This window comes from Hetaerina americana, unplaced genomic scaffold (genome assembly GCF_022747635.1).
Source record: "Hetaerina americana unplaced genomic scaffold, ioHetAmer1.1.p SCAF_6, whole genome shotgun sequence".
Lineage (NCBI taxonomy): Eukaryota > Metazoa > Arthropoda > Insecta > Odonata > Calopterygidae > Hetaerina > Hetaerina americana.
In genome coordinates, this window is record NW_027287205.1 from 89,208,927 (window position 1) to 89,228,353 (window position 19,427).

Here is a 19,427-nt window from a genome sequence, read left to right on the forward strand (position 1 = left end):
GTAATCGCCGGCCCCGGTGGCGGAGGGGTAACGTCCTCGTCTGCCATTCCAAGGGTCGCGGGTTCGATTCCCGCCTGGGTGGGTTTTCCTCCACCTAGGGCTTGGGTGTTCGTAATTGTTATCATTGTAAATAGTTCGATGTAAAGGCCAAAATGTGCTGTTTTCGGACTAAGGCGACCGACATGTGACGAGGTCATTTACATTGATGAGTGGGGCGGATAATATGGCAGGGACGGAATGTTCATACAATGAGGGGTCGAGAGATATCCCAGGATCGGGATACCACTGAAAAAAATCATCCGCCACATCCCGGATTCGAACCTGGATCCTCATCGGGGCGACAAGCCAGTCCACTCTGGCCGCACCATCCCGATTCGTTTTGTAATCCCTAGAGGATGGAGAGATGTAGAGAGAGATGCAATGCTGACATTTTTTATCTGTTGGGTATCATTCGATTTGTCTGGGGAAACCATCTTCGTGCATCTTCCATGGTTTGTCTTCCTACAAATTCAGATATGAAAAAAATAACAGTGAAAAATTAACTCCGCTTCGACAAATGATGCAATTCCGAGTCTATTTTTTTTGGTGACGCTCGCCTCTGCTTTGTGTCGAGAAATAGACTCCTCGTCCTTGATCTATTCTCCTCCCGCCTCTCCCTATTATTTTCCCCGTCCCCTCTTGCCCCCCGGCCGCGGAGTTGCGTCGCGATCGCGCGCCTGCGCCTTCGTTTGTTCGTTCGTTCACCCTAATTACGCAGGGTGGCTCCATCACTCACTCGTCGCCGGATATACGTATGCATGTGTATCGGACTTCTCCCATGCATAATACTTACCTCGCTACGGGGGAAACAAAAGAGGAGAGGGCCGCGAAGGACTTCGATACCGCTCCTGAAATCGCGCGCTGTGTATGTGACCTTCTTTCGAAGACGTGCTTATCGAGAACAGAGGAATCACGTGATGGTGTGAAAATCGTGTAAACTTCTGCTTGTGATCTGGTTCGCGGCAGTTCTTCGTTCCCTAATTCCGTGACTATCAGTACGTAAGGTGACTCACTTCTTAAGGAATCGATTCTTCTTTTCCGCAAATCGCGTTTGCTCCTGTTGCTTCCTTGACTAGCGCCTCGGTCGCCACCATTTCTTCACCTCATTCTATGGAGTCCCGACGATTACCAATGCGACCAATAAATGAATTATTTATTATATGAAATTCAGTATTCCATTGTCGCTAATCCTTTTGAATTGTGCGCAAAAATCTCTGCTTATATTTTGGGAACATTTTGAGTTCCCGTGAAGAAATGTGCGCTACGAAAATATTAACATTGCAAATGGACAATATTTCAGGCGGTGAGTGATGATTGCAGTCTCGGTGAGATTCTGCAGACATGGCATTAATGCTCGCTTGCTCTGTTTGGCGATGCCATGGCAGAGTAAATGTGTGTTAGCGCGCGAATCCCCACTGTGTCGATATAAAGCTGGACGTGCGTTCAATGGACTAGTAATTTATGCCGTTTTGTCGATATTTAAACTACTCTCTAAAAAAGTGATGGGAGCTAATATTGAATGAAAATGTAAAGTGTCTAAGGAAATAGATTGTTGCATTTTAAGTGACCAACATTTTAGATTGGATCGGTTATTTTTGCAATTGGATAACCATTGTAACGTGTTGCCAGTGACTTGATGAAGACCGGAAGTGTTCAACCCTACCGCACGCGTTATGATGTCGAAGGGCTTTTGAGCAAAAAAATAATTACATGGTGTGCTTTCACATCTAATAGAGTCGTACTCATCTTGAACACCCTTACTCAGGCTGTACATTATACATATAAAAAAATCACGCGAAGGAACGTCATGTCATTGCTGTAATGCCGAGGCATTGTTATTAGTTCTGATTTAAACGTCCTCGTTAAACTGTCGATATCAAACAATATACTTTTAACTGTCAGCTAGGATCATGTATGGCCAATATCATTGTTCAGTTTAGAACAAGTGAACGTTTTTAATAAACGGTTTATCGTTATAGTTTCTCAGTTTTATCGCCGAGTACCCTTCCCCGTCTCGTCCACCGAGACCCCCGCCGTTTTAAAACACCATGGCATGCATTAGCACACGAACCACTCCTCGAGCAATAAATACTTTCTCTTTGCCTGCACTTCACGTCGTCCGACGTCCCTGTGCCGTGGATTCTCTCTTCACCACGCTTTGTTGACCTCCGGAAGGGCACGACGTCCCGCCTTGCAAAGTGTGCAGGGTATCCGAATGCACTACACACGGACGCACTCGATTGGCCCGATCGATCGGTCCAAGTTCCCGCTCTTGTCCCCTCATTTGTTTTTGTCCAGGCAGTGTGAACGACTCCTTTCCTCTTGGCACACAAGATCTAGATAGGAGTAGTTTTGTCGCCCGTCAATTCGGATGGCTTCAAGGTTCGAAATAATAGGGTGGGGACTCGCCAGATACTCGGCGAAAAAGAACCGCTAGTGGATGCCATAATTAGACATGTTTAGCGCTAAAGGTGAGAAAGGGCAAAGCAAGCAAGTACTCCATTAAAATGGATGATTTCATGGTGTGCTTAACTGCTCTCGTTTTCCAGTTGGAAGAGCCGTCGACTTCGGAAGCGTGTCCCTCTACTCACCGTCCGTCGGAAGAGTATTTCCCAGAGCCTTGAAGTTTGGAACGGGAGGTGTCGTAATCGTAATAATTATATATATGTATACATACATATATAGTATTAATAATTATGTACGTAGCACACGATTTTAAAAATAAATTTTACTTGACTGGCTCTTTAAATGAGAATACCAAGAAAATAGTTTGGCGATGTTCAATATAAAATGCAAGTTTGATGAATTTGATGCCGCCATGAATTAAAGCGTCACTGGACGTCACTCTCATGAACGTTGTACCTTGAATAAAAGAAGACCTACGACAACTCTCAGTGCATTCATTCAAGGATGAGTACCTTACGAACGCTCGTGGATTGTGCCGCTGCCATCGGATTATTTGTTTTTACGGCGAAACTTTGCGAAAAATAGTTTTACGAAGAAAATAATGTGAGGGAGGAATGCATAAGAGTGTTCCGAGTACGTTGTGTCCAGAGCTGGTACGGCGCAGAGAGGAAGCGCTTGGAGTGATTAACTCTTTTTCGAATTGTCCGCAATCAATTATTGCGTCGGGAATAGGAATACATATTTTGCGAGCGGGAATCGGGCTCGGGGCTTGCCGGAAGGCTAGTCGAACTCGGTCTTTCCGAGAGAAGGTCATACTGCTTAAAACATACTCGTATGTCCTCAAAAGAGTTCTTCCCAGTGTTTTCCAGTACTCCAGATCGGCCTTTGGCGAAAACAACATCCAGGGCCTCTAGAAATACGAGGACAGTAGGTATTTTTAAGGCAAAACGACGCATTGATGTTCATCTTTTCCATTGCCATTTTCCCGTTTCAAGGTGGCGATCATTTCGACACCCACTCAGTTCATTACTGTAATTTACTAAATAATATTCATCAGGATCAATTAATATTGGGAATAAATTTTGTTCAGATATCTCGGTTATTTATTAGTAATAATTACATCAAAACGAAACCCCCGCGCACCATTTAATCAGATTTCGATTTGAAGATGGAAAGCGCAATCTAATAGGTAGAAGGCTAACAAATTGAAGATGCCTCAATACTCTAAATATTCCAAAATTTGTATTTAAAAATTCTTCCAAAACCACTTCCCTGTGGCTGTTGCCATACTCCACTCCACAAAAACTTCGAAACGTTTCCTTAAGATATACTTGAAATATAATATTAAATATCATATATAAAAATATGTATGTGTATATATTTATATACACAATGCATATATATACTGTATATATATTGTATTGTGTATATATATATATATATATATATATATATATATATTTATATACTGTATATATATTGTGTTGTGTATACATATATATATATCTTCTAAATGGAACTCTCTTCGGCGACGCACAAACATATAAAAACACGGATGTAGATTTTTAAAATATAGAGACATAAAGAAAGGACACTCACAATTTGTTATTTGACTCGGCTGTCGTCTTCCTGGCTGGAAGACGACAGCCGAGCTGTCGAAACGTCAAATAACAAATTATGAATGTCCTTTCTTTGTGTCTCTACATTCTAAAAATTTACATCTGTGATTTCCACATTTTTCGGGCTGCGTCCGCGTATGTCGTTTAAATGTACAACAGTTTCGCCAGCTATCCTGCTGGCGTCCTCAGGTCAAGGATGAAAAGAAGCTTGTTGTCCCGTCTTATATAGGAAAAATCCGGCGCCAATACCGGGAAATTTCTTGGCCAATCAGGGAACGTCCTCATATTTGCGCGGAATTATTCGTTTCCACGCACTGTGGAGTGGATATCCATCCTCTCTGTTAAAATTTTTTATGAAATAAGTTTTAATAAAACTCCATATGAGGACGTTCCCTGATTGGCCAAGAAATTTCCCGGTATTGGCGCCGGATTTTTCCTATATAAGACGGGACAACAAGCTTCTTTTCATCCTTGACCTGAGGACGCCAGCAGGATAGCTGGCGAAACTGTTGTACATTTAAACGACATACGCGGACGCAGCCCGAAAAATGTGGAAATCACCTACTCATCGCCGCGGAAACCTTCGAACGAACATTACTCACCTCTACGGGGAGGAGATTCACAGGAAGATAAGGAGATTCGAGAAGCTCAGAACGAGGAAGGAGAGACTTTTGACATCGTTAGCGTTCCTTCAACGATGCAGAGACACGGAGACGATTCCTACCTGCGTAGAAGTCAAACACCACCTGAACACACCCAAGGCTAAGAAGATCCTCCGACGCTGCAGCGAAGACCTTCTGAGAGAGAGAATTCACGATAAACGTTGGAACCTCGACCGCCTCTCCGAAGAATTGTACTATATTCATTTGGAGCTGGCTGCCACCCTACAAGCTGACGATTGGGACACAACCGAGCGGATTACGTACGACTCTTCCCGAGCCAGTCTAATGGCGACGCGGGAAAAGCAAGTCAACAAATTCAACAAACTTCATTGTAAGCAGCATCCACTGACCTCGATTAATGGGGCTGACAATGGCCAATCGGTTGTGAACTTGACGGACCTTCATTTAGATGAAGCCACCCTCGCAGTCTTATCTAAGGGTCTGAACTTCGCTTTGACCCCAAGGACGATACCACTTGAGAAGATCATCGCGCAGGTAGAGTCATCGATCCGGAGACTTCCGAAGGCGGCCGCCGACGAAATCCGAGAAGATGTCGCACGTATCCTCCATGGCGCAAAACCACCAAGATCAAACACCATCGGCAAAGAAAGGAGAGCACTGAAGGAGCTAAGGGACAACGAGAGTATAATCATTTTACCAGCTGACAAAGGCAACGCAACAGTCCTGATAAATAGAGAGGATTACGAAGGGAAAATATCGCTCATCCTCAGCAGTCCGACTTATAGGAAATTGAAAAGCGATCCGACTGCCAAGACGGAGAGAAGCACAAGGGCTATCATTAAACGATCGCTTATTCCAAAAGAAGAGCAACGACGCCTGCTTCCGACTGCACCGAAACCACCGAGACTGTACGGCCTGCCCAAAATTCACAAGAAGGATGTACCTCTCCGACCGATTGTGAGCCAGATTGACGCTCCGACTTACCAACTCGCCAAGTACTTGGCGCGGTCTCTGCAGGACCACGTCGGACAGACACCCAGCTTCGTAAAAAACTCGACGCATTTTATTGACGTAATAAGAAACATCACCATCCACGACAACGATCTCATGGTCAGCTTCGATGTTGAATCGCTTTTCACCAGCGTCCCTATTGAGGAATCGCTGAATATCATCAAGGAACTCACCTCCCGCGGAATCCCTAAGGACTTTCCAGGATTGGTGGAGCATTGCCTCCGCAATTCCTTCTTCCTATGGAATGGTGACCATTACGAGCAGATGGAAGGAGCTGCGATGGGCTCACCCCTCTCCCCGGTTGTGGCCAACCTCTACATGGAGAGCTTCGAAAAGAAAGCACTGGAATCCTGCGACAAGCGGCCCTCACTGTGGCTAAGATATGTCGACGACACTTTTGTCATTTGGTCACACGGAGAGGAAGAATTAAAAAAGTTCCTGAAACATCTGAACTCACAGCATCAAGCCATCCACTTCACTATTGAGGTGGAAAAGGATCATCAACTGCCCTTCTTGGACGTCATGGTGAAGAGAAATACAGGGAATGGGAGGCTTGGACACAGAGTATACAGGAAGCCTACTCACACCGACCGCTACCTTAATGCTGCATCGCACCACCATCCCAGTCAGAAGACCTCACTGGTAGACACACTTGTCAACCGAGCATATAAAATATGTGACTCCGATTCTATTGCCAACGAGAAGAAACACTTGACAAATGCCCTGCAAAGGAATGGATACAGCGCTCATATGATCCAAAAAAGGGCCGAGAAGGAAGAAAAGAAGAGACAAACCACCGCTGTTCCTGACAGAGAGGAAGACTCCAGACCACGTCCGAAGGCTTACGTCACCATCCCCTTCATCGCAGGGACTTCGGAAAGAATCGCGAGGGCTTTAAGGAAACATGATGTGGTGACCAGATTCAACTGCGTCACCAAGATAGCTGACACCCTACCCGGACCCAAGGATGGAATTTCACCGTTAATATCAGAAGGCGTGTACCAAGTGCCATGCTCCTGTGGCAAATGGTACATCGGTGAAACGTGCAGAGCGCTGAAAACACGCATGAGTGAACACCAGAGGGCAACCAAGGCCAAACAGTTTAGAGCATCGGCCATCGCTGAGCACGCCTGGAGTGAACCTGGACACTCTATTCTCTTCGACGACGCTAAAATAATAGCGAAAGAAGGAAAATACTTCCAGAGAATAATCAGAGAGGCCATTGAAATCGTTAAAAGGCCAAAAAATTTTAACAGAGAGGATGGATATCCACTCCACAGTGCGTGGAAACGAATAATTCCGCGCAAATATGAGGACGTTCCCTGATTGGCCAAGAAATTTCCCGGTATTGGCGCCGGATTTTTCCTATATAAGACGGGACAACAAGCTTCTTTTCATCCTTGACCTGAGGACGCCAGCAGGATAGCTGGCGAAACTGTTGTACATTTAAACGACATACGCGGACGCAGCCCGAAAAATGTGGAAATCACCTACTCATCGCCGCGGAAACCTTCGAACGAACATTTACATCTGTGTTACATATGCGGCTTTAGATAACCCTTTCTTGATTATTCATATATATATATATAAATATATATATATATAATTATATATATATATATATATATATATATATATATATATATAATTATATATATATATATATATATATATATTTATATATATATATATATATTTATATACATATATATGAATAATCAAGAAAGGGTTATCTAAAGCCGCATAGGACACTATTGGAACCATTAACGCAAAAAGGATTGGGAAACCATGGATCACGGAAGAGATGATTACAAAGATGGATGAGAGAAGACAATGGAAGAATGTAAATACAGAGTTAGCCAAAATGAAGTACAAAGTATTAAACAATGAATTGAGGAGGGCAACAAATAAAGCAACAGAAGCATGGCGGAAGACGCAGTGCAAGGATATGGAAAGTCTGCAGAGTAAGGGTTAGATTGGTGCGCTGCCCAGCAAAGTTATATCTTTATCGGGAGGTAAGAAAGGGAGATCTATGGTAACAGAGAAAACTCGGGTAAGATAATTGTTGGCGCAGGAAAGATCCAAGAGAGATGGAAGGAATATATAGAAGAACTGTATGGTAAAGAACTTAGACCAACAAAGTTAGACATAGAAAAGGAACATGACGAAGAGGAAGATAGCTTAGGTCCAGGCATACTGGACGATGAGATAGAAAGGGCATTAAGGGAGATGAAAATAATTAAGGCCGTGGGGGTGGCCTTTCCGATAAAATTCCCGCGGAACTATTGAAATGTTTAGGAAACTGTGGGAGGAAGAGGCTATATGGGCTGATTCGTAGTATTTATGAGGAGGGAATCTGGCCGGAAGACTTTGAGAGATCAGTTTTAGTCCCTATTCCGAAAAAGGTGAAGGCTACATCATGTGAGGACTATAGGACAATTAGTTTGATATCCCACGCAGCTAAAGTTGTTCTGAGGATCATAAACAAAAGGAGAGTAGGGCAAATTATTACTTAGGGGATGATCAGTTTGGGTTTAGGAAGGGGAGAGGTACGCGTGATTTCATTGCAGTAATGAGATTATTAATCGAGAGGAATATAGAACACAACCAGGATGTATTTGCCTGTTTCGTAGATATCGAAAAAGCGTTTGATAGAGTGAATTGGGAAACACTAATTAGTATTGTGCAGAAAATGGGAATAGATTGGAGGGAATGGAGGCTAATTCGCAACCTGTACATGTCTCAGACTGCACAGGTGGAGTGGGGAACGGGGAGTCCGGATGGGCAGTGTTAGGAAGAGGTGTAAGGCAGGGTTGCTCATTATCACCGTTGCTGTTCAACGTGTATGCAGAGGAAATTATTAAAGAGGCATGGGAAGAACTGGAGGTAGGAATGAAAGCGGGCGGGGGATTCTTAAAATCGTTTAGGTTTGCTGATGACCGAGCTTTACTTTGTCAGTCAGTCAAGGGGTTGCAAGCATTGCTGAGTGAATTGGAAACTCAGTGCGACAGGTATGGGATGAGAATCAATATTAATAAAACAAAGGTTATGTGATTTTCTAGAAAGAAAAAGGCTAAGCTAAACATTAAAATAGGATGGGAAAAACTAGAGCAGGTAGAACAATTCACCTATCTCGGAAGTGTTTTGGACCAACACGGTCAAAGTAGTAGGGACGTAAGGAGAAGAATTGCGCTAGGCAAAGAGGCTTTCACAAGGAGGAGGGAGTTGATGACAGGGACGTTGAGTAAAGATATTAAGAAAAAACTCGTAAAAACCTAGATATGGAGCGTAGCCATGTACGGCGCGGAAACGTGGTCATTGAAGCAGGAGGATAGACGTAGACTGGAGGCTTTTGAAATGTGGGTGTGAAGAAGAATGGAGAAGGTGAAATGGACAGAGAAGAAAACAAATGAGGAAGTACTTGGTATGGTGGGCGAAGAGAGGGGTTTGTTGGGAGAAATCCTATGGAGGCAGGAAAAGTGGATGAAGGGGGTGTTGACCGGCAGTGGAATGTTGAAGACTGTGATAGAGGGTAGAATGTTGGGCAAAAGAGGAAAGGGAAGGGACAGGATAGGGAGTTGGACGGGATGAAGGGAGGAAGAAAGTACTCAGAGATGAAGAGGGACCTGATATAGGGTAGGATGATGGATTTTATGTTTTGTTAGGAGTAATAAAATATTTGTTTGGTAGTTGTGTCCATCCAAAAACCTACCTTAACCGGTAGATTACCTTAGAAAAAAAAATATATATACATATATATATATATATATATATATATATATATATATATATATATATATATATATATATATATATATATATATATATATATATATTTCTCGCGAAACTTTGTACACTTGGATGAAAAGCAAATAATAAAATCTCCTGTTACCCAAATTACGTCAAGCTTTCGTATTTATCCAGTTATGTATGCCCTCAGCTTGTTAGATTGACCTCAATGGTGATACTGGCGAAGTTGTTAACATTAATGGAAAGAGACACTGATATATACCCCATTCCTCTTCGGAAAAATTTCTCGTGATCTATGTCCAATCCAAATGTCCATGGTGTCCAAACGCGTGTTTGATAACGGCGGATGCCGCGGAGATAGAATGAAGTTGAAAAGAGGATATTCCTCGAGGGCCTTCGACAGCCAATGGCCACCACCAACAGGGGGGGGGGGGGATCTCCTCGCTTTGGAAAAAGTTCTATTTTCTGCTGCGGACCAAATTCGTCATATATTTTCGGCCTCGAGGGTGCCGCAGAGATGAACGAACCCCTCTCTATCCCCACCCCTCCCCTCCCCCTTTATCTCTCCTTCCTCTCTACCTCCACGCCTTCACCAACAGTGAAAATGGTCGCGTGGAGAATCTCTTTCGTTTCGAAATTTTGCGAAAGGATTTTATGTCTGGAACTTCTTCAAACGCGTTTTCCATGGAATGGGGTCACCAGGCACCACATTTTCTATTTCAATGTTTCGAAGTGGACCACATGTCATAGTTTCGGAGAAGTCAAGGTTATAGGGATTCCCGTACTAGAAATTGATGCCTAAGGCAGGAAAACTAGACCCTTGATCTCGGGGACAAAGTATCGGGCGAGGAAACTACGGAGTCGAGTCGATCCGTACCTCGGGACCAGCACAATGGTTACGATTCCTGGGTGGCTGTACGACGCGAGCGGCAAGGGGATGCAATGGGGTCATGGGGTACGACTCGCGGCCACTGGCTACTGGAACCAGGAGGGCACTTTTGTCTGTTCTGCAAAAGGGAAGAAGGGTTTGAGGTGGGGAGGGTAGAGCAGGGCAGACCGTTCGAATAATCGACAGAGGTGAGATGTACCCACGGCACGTAAGATTCCCACCTTTCAGGGATGTTTAAATCCAATACTCACAGCAGGGACGTGTGGCATCGTCATGTACACTGTAACATTTCTGACGTAATTAGAAGGAAGAGACATTTTGCGGGGTCGTGCAAGTACACTGGGTAGAGCGCTTGATTACCGACCGGGGGGCCCGGGTTCGTTTCCGGGTGGTGGCTTTCACCTTCAACCAACCAAGGTGTGTGATTTTTCAAATGGAACAGACCTTCCCGGTACGAAAGCACAAGTGACGAGCGGCTGTTGCCCTTCGCGACCCCTCTACTCAATGCGTGAAGTTCAAACGTGCCGTGTAAGGTTTTGTTTCACTAGGGCTGAACCACCACTTGCCATCTCTCGGGTCGATTGCTGCGGTGGTTTTATTTAGAGATCAAAAATGTGTACGGAGATATTTATTACTAAAGACTTTTCATCAATTCAATAAAAGCCTGCATCTATTACTGATTTCACCGAAACAGAGAAAGTGTATCAATCGCGTTCGGAATCGCCACTCACTCATGCGAGCTGGAAAACTGTTTTCGTTAATGGCATCCACTCAACTGCCGGAGTCTTGAATGTTTTTCCTTGTTCACTCTACGTATGACTGGGAAGCCGTTTGAGGGGGAGGGGTGGTTGGTCTCCTAGCAATGCATAGTACTTCCGCGGGGCGACGGTGTCAGTCGTGGGCGGGACTTCTGTACTTTGGGGGAAGGTCACGGAATAAATTTGGACCTGTGGCCTCGGGAAAATTCTAAGAGAACTTTTTATATAAAGACAATATATGTGCAAAGATACATGTTCATAAGAAAAGAAAGCTAAATCAACCACATTTATATAGCAACCCAGACGTAATAACTGGAAACAGTTAAAAATTATAGACCCCGAATAGAGCATATTAGGTTTAAACTCCGCGGAGAAAAGTCTAATTCTTAGAAATCGCTTGCCTCTCGAATGAAGCTCGCCACGTGTGAGTGCATTTTCCGCACTCGGAAACATTTGAAAAACAGAGAATGAGGTGAAAACTTTGGGCGTCAAGAATTGCAGCCATGTCTCCCCAACCTTTGCAATGAAATGATTTCTCACCTTGTTGAATGTTTTTTCTACACGTGAATACACTTCGGCTCTGTAATTCGCTCAACGAAACCTTTAGCTGACCGAACCTTGCCCTTAGGGGATCGAAAGGGGATCTTAGGGGGTCGGTTTTTGCCTATCAAAATGCACCGTTTGACATTGCCGCGAAAGCATCGCACACCCCTCGAAATTACAATTACGGAATGCAAATGGAAAATCCTTCAATTATGTAAACCATTTTCTTCAGCAAAACGCAATAATACATATATTCTTTACATGTGGAGCATGCAAGTGGGGGTAAGTAGGCCAATTTTACAATCATAGATCTAATGAATTTTATTGGCAAATAATCTCTCTGAAATTACGCCACGTAGAGCTGGCAAGGTCCTCAGAAAAGCTATGGATTAGTGTTTCTCAATTGATTGGCCATTTGTATGATTTCAAACATTGAGCATTCCAGAGTAATTTTAGTCGTATTTAACGCAATATAACTCGTATGAAAATGGAATTTTAAATAATGGTCTGTATAAAATAGTTAAGGGTTGCACGTGACATTTTTTGAAATTCTCATTTTGGTTAAAATTCTTCGAATTGTATTATTAAACTTCCATCTTTTCAATAGAATACCTCTACAGTTTGACCCTTGGCTTTTCCAAAGTGTGAAATGTCTCCTCTTTTGGTGCTGGAATAGTATCTGGAGTCGAACCCGGACCTCTTTTGTGCCAGTCCTCGAATTCTCGGGCTGGTTTCCGCATGATCTGTGTGAACAACCTGCGAGCATTTAAAGCTTTGTTGGCCCTCTGGAGTAATGTCTGGCATTTGTGTCGGTTGGGACACGCCTTAATATACGAGTACGTAGGATAAACCCTGAGAAGAAATCATGAAAAATGAATAGACCACGGTGTGAGCCCTTGAGAACTCCAGAATTGTGTACGTGGAAATCAAATGCCAAAGATTTTGCCTTTTCCACCCTATCACTAGAGGTCGTCCTCTTGTGATAGGGTGACCGACTTAAACAACCATGACGCTACTTGACCGACACCGCATATCATTAAGATGGATATTGAGATACGGAAATGAATGCAGGGATTGGTTGGTTGTTGTGAGTTTCGCAACCTCGAGAAGGAAATCGGTGGTATTTGTTGGCGCCGTCGCCCAGCAAAGAGGGCGTGGTTTCGTTCGGAATGGAAGATCGATATGTGAGGAATAATCGGGAAATCGACAGCGCGCTTTGAGAAAATAATTTTGACAATTTGCGGATATTGCGTAAGATTCATTCAATGCACTTCTGGTATTTTAGTATCCTAGACAAATTAGAAAACGTTGAAGGGTAGGCCTGGGGGATAATTAGCCTTCTGGCCTCAGCAGTATTCGGTCACTTGGTAATCTTGCTCCGTGGCCGAGCGTATCCAAACTGTTATAAGTAGTCTCCTGGTCCAAGATAGGTCTTCGCAATGGACTAAATGGGAACCAACTACTTCCACAGATTTCTATGCCCTGAATAACGCACGACACTAAATGCATTTAAGCATCTGGATGTATCTTCCCTCTCTACGAACATCGGTCTTATCATCAATTCCCATCCAATTACCACTCGAAATGCTCCATCCAATGTTTCCCTTTCCATCCATTTCTCTTGTTACATCATGTGCTCAAGTATCTTGAAAGCCTCCGCGCCTAAAACTGGTATTTTCACTGCATATTTTTCTCAAGGTCCCCCTGCAATCAAATGCCTCTTTTCTTTAAATACAATGGTCTGAGGCGTCTCTTTGTGGAAGCGATTCATATCGGAAAAGAAAATATTTTATTCTTCCACATATCTTTTACTATGCGCGACACATATTTCGACTTACAAAGTCACCATTAGGTGAAGGGCAGAGGACGCACAGCTTGATATAAATCTGTCTGTCCATATCCACTTCACTTTGCAAGTCGAAATCTATTTCTTCGTTGTGTAAGCTTCACCTAACCCATTTCTTCTTTGAATGTCCCAATTGCGTACTCACTAGCCTTCGTCCGAAATACTTCCTCCACAGTCTACATAGTCAATTTTATGCCCTTCTATTATGATGTTCTCCTTCTCCTTCCTCTTTATCGAAAACCTCACAATCTTAGTTGCCTTATGATTGGATCTCATCCTATGCCAATCAAAACTGAATTTACGACGCCCTCAGCATTGATTCTTGATTCTTTGTCTTTCTGGTTGACTATAAATTGTTCTCCAGCCATTCTCATGCCTCCCTCACCATTGCCTCCGCGTCAATATTAAAAACGAGGAGCACCAGTCTGACTACCTCTTTCTCTTTTGGAAAGGATAAATTGAGCAGAGTCTTACGGCCTCTTTTTTGACTGAATGCATAAAATAATATTTGCTTAACCCGTACAAGGATTTGTAAAAGCAGTTTTTGGATTTCAAGGATTTTACAACACTGGAGTTATTAAAATTATGTGGGTGACGATTCTTGGTCAAACTATTACAATTGTTTTTTATTTGCTTTTCACAGGCTTTACGGACAAAATATTAAGTGGATGAATCACAAAATTCAATTGATCCTTCTCTTTTGGGAAATGAGATCCGTGACTGTGGGAGCCTTTGGTTGAAGGTTGAATTTGGTTTGGTTGAAGGCCATAGTTGGGTAATTTCAATGATTTGTTGGATAATTTTTTTATCAAGCAAATTGCCGAAATTCTCATTACATGAAGCAAGGGAAGAGTATGCAATGGAATGTAAACCCTTTACGGCTTAAGGAAATGTTATTTAACATTGTCAGGATTTCTGTTTCATACACAGTTATACTTTCTTCCGTCCTTTCAGTCTATGCTAATGTTTCCTTAGACCTCAGCAGCTAAGTATTCCAGTCGTCTCCAGTCAAATGCCTTCTCCCGATCGACAAAACGTGGAATCAGGTCCAGATTCACACATTTCCGCGTTCACATCATTCCAGACACCCGATTGCACCTCGAACATTGTCATTGTCCAGCAATCTCCACATACTTCAGCATTGCGCTACTTCGCGGGGAGCGAAAGCTGTCTTGAGTAACTGTTCTAGCCAAACGCTCGAATAACTATGCCATCCATAATCTATTGACTAGACTGGTCTATCTAGAAATAGCATTAGAGAACTCAACGCTTTCTAAGCCTCAGGTGGTACTCCTATCGCATCCCGATCCTTGGATCTTGAATCATCTCATCCATCGCTGTGGAAGTCGAGAGTCCAACAATCGATATTGGAGCACACTCTCGATATGCATGCGATTTTCAATGCATCCGTTAATTACCGTCCCGTCGATATACCTTATCCATCTTGATATCGATTCGATCAGTCCTTAAGATACTGGGAAATGAATATCGCTCGGCACCATTTTTTGCGTGATACTAGTTTTTAAAATGCAGATGCCGTAATAACTCAATTGCTTGAGGACGTAAAAGGCATTTCTCGGAATTAAAGTCCCGATTGTTCTGCTCGCTGTGCATATCGAGAAAGCCTATTCGCATGTATACTATGCTCTGTGGATTCGCGAGATTCTGATGTTCCCAATCCTGCAGAAGTTGAGACATCACCTACGAAGATCCCAACAAGAGTTCAAGTAGGCAAGGAAAGAACTCGCGAAACGTTTGTGACTGAGGGTGGAGAGAAAGAAATGCTTTCTAATGGAGGGATGGCGGATGTAACGAATGGATGTGAAGTGAATCTTTCAAATTATTGATTGGTTGAACAGTCAATTTTTTGAAAAAATCCACTTGAACACTTGAAAAATGTCATCAATTTGAAACCAGAGTGCTTTAAAAATTATGTCGAACCGGAAATGTCAATCGGAGACTGAATAATAATGCAGCGCGCCTGTTTAGAAACTGTTTTCGATTAGAAGCCACGGTTTGATTATTTCTCGTCTTCCCGTCTGTCATTTCCCGCGGGGAATGATCCAAGGCCCCGAGTTGCCGGGAAGTCGACATAAATATCTCACACACACGCACACACACGCACTCAAAGGCGCAGCCGTGGCTGCGAGCTTTGGAAATGGACGCGTTTGTTGATGCGTGTCCTCGAGTGAAATCCACTTCCGAATGGGAAAGGGCGCAGCGCCCTCAGCGAGACGGGTGGGAATCATTGACTGCGATCCAGCGAACTTCTTTAAGAAAACAGCATCTCGCGCGACTCATCCGGCGGCTCATTGGGTGAACTCACCCCTGAGCTCCCCCTTCGCTTCTGTCGATGCCACGGGCTGCTCCCCCTTAAAGAAGCCGGTGAAGGCAGGGGGGGAGAGGATTACGGGGAGCGTGGGCGTGCTGCGGTTAATTGCAGACATCAAGGTAAGGCGGTCACTCACACTACACTAGCTGTCGCACGTCAAGGACACTACATTTCAGAACTACAGCTTTACGATTGAAATAAAAATGTCCAGGAGTGTAACTAAATTTTTCTGGCCACAATTTCAAAGTATACAAAATCATTTGCCGTGAACAGGATGGAGAGGGGAAATATGGATGTATTAAGTCTATGCGTGGTGAGATAGAAGGAAAGCAGGGATTACTGGAGTGATGGTCATAGAGTACATATACAGCGGATGGGATGAGAGCCAACGAGGGGTTGCATAATTATTATTAAGTAATCTATCGGTTAGGTAGGTTTGGAACGGACACAATTACCAAATAGATATTGTTCCTCCAGAAAAAATGCAATCCAGCATCCTACACTACATCAGGTCCCTCTTCATCTCTGAGTACTTCCTTCCTCCCTTCATCCCGTCCAACATCCCTATCCTGTTCCTTCCCTTTCTTGTTTGCCTAACATTCTCCCCTCAATATCAGTCTTCTACATCCAACTGCCGGTCAATACCCCCTTCATCCACTTTTCCTGCCTCCATAGGATTGCTCCCCACAAACCCCTCTCTTCGCCCACCATACAAAGTACTTCTTCATTTGTTTTCTTCTCTCTCCATTTCACCTTCTCCATTCTTCTCCACACCCACATTTCAAAAGCCTCCAATGTTCGTCTATCCTCCTGCTTCAATGACCACGTTTCCGCACCGTACATAGCTACGCTCCATATCAAAGTTTTTACGAGTCTTTTCTAAATATCCTTACTCAACGTCCCTGTCATCAACTCCCTCCTCCTTGCGAAAGCCTCTTTGCCTAGCGCAATTCTTTTACTTACGTCCCTACTACTTTGACCGTGTTGGTCCAAAACACTTCTGAGATACGTAAACTGTTCTACCTGCCCTAGTTTTTGCCCTCCTATTTTAATGTTTATCTTATCCTTTTTCTTTCTAGAAAATCGCATAACCTTTGTTTTATTAATATTGATTCTCATCCCATACCAGTCGCACCGAATTTCCAATTCACTAAGCAATTCTTGCAGCCCCTTGGCTGACTGACAACCTAAAGCTTGGTCATCAGCAAACCTAACTGATTATTATGAATTCCCCGCCCACTTTCATTCCGACCTCTAGTTCTTCCCATGCCTCTCTGATCATTTCCTCTGCATACAGGTTGAACAGCAACGGTGATAATGGGCAATCCTGCCTTACACCTCTTCCTAACACTGCCCAACCGGACTCCCCGTTCCCCAATCCTACCTGAGCAGTCTGAGACATGTACAGGTTGCGGATTAGCCTCCTATCCCTCCAATTTATTCCTATTTGCTGCAATATAGTCATTAGTTTTCCCCAATTCAGTCCAACAAACACCTTTTCGACATCCATGAATATTAAATTAAAAGGTAGGAAGAAGCGTAGTCAACATAGAACAAACAGCGGATAGAATATTACAAGAAGAGATAAAAGCAGAACCGAAGAACTTGGTCATTGTTTAGATATACATACTACCAAGCAATCATAATGAGGAAGAAGTCGAAAGGATATACGATCAGTTGGATGACATATTCGAGTTTTTCCGGTAGGGAAACATTTGACATCGATAGGGGATGGGAATAATAGACCAGAGGGAGCATGGGTAGATTAGAGGTCGCATGTTTGCCATTGGAGGCGAAGGACGTTAGTTGCGAAGCCCGAGACTGGCTAAAATATTTCTGCTTAGAAAAATTTTGTTAATGGTTTTTCGGAACGAGGTAACCACACATTAACAGACAATAATGGTATATCGAAACAAGGCAACGAAGAAAATAAATCCCTGATCCCATGGTGAATGGCAGCAGTTTCGCCATTAGGCACCGGTGGCGCAGACGGTGTGGGCCGGTCCAGCATCAGTTGCGGGCGAGAGTGAAGTGCACGGTATCGGTCGGAGTACTACTGCGATGTCGAAGGCAACGGCAAACCAACACATTATTTAATCTCCCTAGAATATGTAGCCTTGTCTTGCATTTAAATACAGTAGAATGGAAAGATAAATGCTGCAGTCAACCAATCCTAGGATTGAAATACAGATGAAGATGAAGTCCGCACAATACATTTTGAGGCCGTGCTCTTCACGAATCGAACGGTAATGTTTCCAAGGAGTCGATGAGTAAGATGAGAAATGCCTCAGCTGTTCAAAATGCTCAGGTCATCAAAAATACGTCAAATGTGATATATATATTCCGAGCCATTTTCTCTGTTTCAGTGCCGATGGACGCTTCATCATCGAGTGTCATTTAAAATGTTCCGTTCGGTCCCCTCCTGTAACATCGTGTTATGGCACGAAAATTAGTGTTTTGTTGTTAGGGAAATCCTGAGAGAGTCTCCAATGCTTTACCTACGAGGTGAAATCTTCGGGGAAGAGGCTTTCACGCAATGCGCTCGAGGCCCGCGCCATTTGTTGATAGAACCAAGAGGAAAAAAATAAAGTCGTGAATATCGATCGGGGGGGGGGGGGTGCGAGCCTCGAGTGGGGGCGGAGGGAACAAATGGCCCCCTCTCCTTATGACCCTGGACTCACTCGCGGGACTAAGTGAAAGCTGTGTACCCCTTTTTGTCGCAAAATTGCCAATCCATGCTCGTGAATGAATGAAAGGAAGGATCTCTCCCTGTTTGCTCCGTTCCCCTTGGCAACGGGGCGGACGCGAATGGAAAAGGGTCGTTGTTAACGGAAGAGAGAGAGAGAGGGAAGCAGAGGAAGATAGACGTATTCTTGGAATAAATACGTAAACCGTCTTGAGGGTAGGGTCAGGGAAGGAAATGCTACGAGGATTTAATAATAGCTTCCGAGAACGCCGCTTCCCTTGAGTGGTCATTTCTATTTTTTTTTTAATCAAGGTTTCCGTTATATTCTTCGATGTTGCGAACGGAACTGTTCACAAACAAAAGGATTGCAAGTACGAGCGCCGTTGGCAATCAAAAAGCGCTGCCCGTAATTTCTCGCAAGTGCCACGCGAGAAACAAGGACACTGACGCGATATTTCAGAGACTCCATCGGGAAGCAGTTTTATTCCCTTCAAGGAAGAAAACGGATGAGAAAATAGAACGCTCAAGTGATACGGCAATGTGAGAAACGACATCGCGACTCGCATGTTTCTGTCTCGGCGAGACTTCAATCAAAAATTGCTTCCTGCGCGCCGTCCGCGAGGTTGTTGAATGGGTGGGCAACCGAGGTCATTTGCACCTCCTGGTCTACTGCGGCGATTAAACTCTGTAAAATATCTGTGGGGTTAACTCAAGAGTGAAAGATGTCTTTCAGATCGAAAAGCACGCCAGGCATTCTGACATTTTCATGGAAGCATATCTCCAAGGTTTGTTGAAAAACTATCGCGGAAAGTTTCCTCAAAAATAGATTCGCTCCAGATGTTTCTACAGCGTCTCTCTATATTCTTCAAAGTACGTACATCGCTTGAGTGTGCCAGCACACTTTTGAAAGAGCGGCTTTTTCACG

General features: G+C 43.8%; 1 protein-coding gene across 2 annotated transcripts in view; it reads left to right on the forward strand.

Annotated features, from left to right (window-relative positions):
- The window catches only part of CalpA (calpain A), a 166,366-nt gene that overhangs the window by 10,683 nt on the left and 136,256 nt on the right, over positions 1-19,427 (forward strand). The gene's annotated exons all lie outside the window — the stretch shown is intronic.